We start from the raw sequence: 1,731 nt of genomic DNA, 5'->3' as shown, positions 1-1,731 counted from the left end.
TCGCAGGCGACTCGATGGCACATAACAACAACAACAACAACATTCTTTTGTTCTTCACTGCCACTCCCCCTTGACCAGAGGAAAACCAAAACCAAATGAATGTGTTGGAAACAGTTTGCTGGTGACCACACCTAGAATTGTCTAGTTATACTTGAAGAATGCTTACTTTTTCCTAGTATTTTAAATAAGTCATTTAGCTCACTCCTCCCACAATGACAAACAAGTTGCCCTACTGCACAGAGTGGAAATTAAAGAGACTAGAATATTTCCCTCTGTGGTAGAGGGGAAAGAAAAAACAACATCTGTAACTTATTACTCAAAACTTTTCTACTTTGTTGACCATGAACACCAAACCAACTATTGTTTATGTTGTTATTATGTACCATCAAGTTAAGTATATCTCATAGCTACTCTGTGAACATGTCTGAACCCTGTCCTATCCTGTTTTGTCCTCATCATCTATGACACACCCATTGCTGAACGTATTGAACCCATTGTTGCAGTCCCTGTGTCTGTCCATCTCATTGAGTGTTCTCCTCTCTTTTGCTGAAAGTTCATCTTTCCAAATATAATATTCTTTTCCACAGAACAGGCCCTCCTAACAACATGCCCAAAGTATGTGAAAGGAAGCTTTGCCATCCTTGCCTTTAAGGAGCCTCTGGCTGCACCTTTTCAAGTCATATCCATTGATTTGTTCTTTTGGAAATTCATGGGATACACAAAGTAATCTTCTCCAACACAGTAACTCAAAGGCATCAATTCTTCTTCTGTAATCCTGAATCATTGCCCAGCTTTTAGATATATAGGAAACCATTGAAAAGGCCATGGCTTAAATCAGGTGCACTTTAGTCTTCAAACTGAAATCATTGCTCCTTAGTAACTTGGACAGGCCCTGAACAGTAGACTTTCTCAATGTAATATGTCTTTTGACTTTTTGATTGCTAGTGCCAAGAATATTCATTGTGGATCCAAGCAAAATCAAATAATGGACAAAGTCAGTCTTTCTCCATCTAGCATGACATTGCCTATTGGCCCATTGGTGATAATTTTTATCTTCTGGATATTGAGATGTAATGCATTTTGAAGGCTGTATTCTTTCAAAGGCTGTATTACAGAAGGCCGTATTCTGTAATCTTCAGAAATAAGCATTTCAAGTCCTCACTTTCAGCAAGCAAGATTGTGTCACCTGCATTATACTGGTTGTTGATGAATCTTCCTCCTCTCCTGATGCCATATTTTTCTTCAAAGTCCAGATTCTTGAATAATCTGCTCTGCATAAACATTGAGTTGATATGAAGAAAGAATACATCCTTAACACACATCTTTCTTGATTTTAAATCATCCAATGTTCCTTTGCTCTGCTTGAACAATAGCTTCTTGCTATAGGTAAAGGTTTCATGTGAGAACAATTAAGTGCTCTGGGATTCCCATTTTTCTCACTATTAATCCTAGTTTGCTATGATCCATCCAGCCAAATGCATTTGTTAGTCAACAAAGTACAACTAGACATTTTTCTGGTATTGTCCGCTGTCTGCCAAGATTCATCAAACATCCTTCAATAATATCCTTGGTCCTAAGGACTAAATAGAGCTTAACGTTTTGGTAGTATTCTATTTACCATTCTATGCATTTTGGGTCGCCTTTCTTTGGGATAGGAACAAATATGGATCTCTTCCAGTCAGTTGGCCAAGTGGTCGTTCTCCAGATTTCTTGGCACAACTTGGTGAGCAC

The sequence above is a fragment of the Elephantulus edwardii genome, unplaced genomic scaffold (assembly GCF_000299155.1).
Source record: "Elephantulus edwardii isolate Elephantulus edwardi_28Jun2011 unplaced genomic scaffold, EleEdw1.0 scaffold00165, whole genome shotgun sequence".
Classification (NCBI taxonomy): Eukaryota; Metazoa; Chordata; class Mammalia; order Macroscelidea; family Macroscelididae; genus Elephantulus; species Elephantulus edwardii.
The sequence above is the reverse complement of the archived record's forward strand: the minus strand, read 5'-3'. Positions refer to the sequence as shown.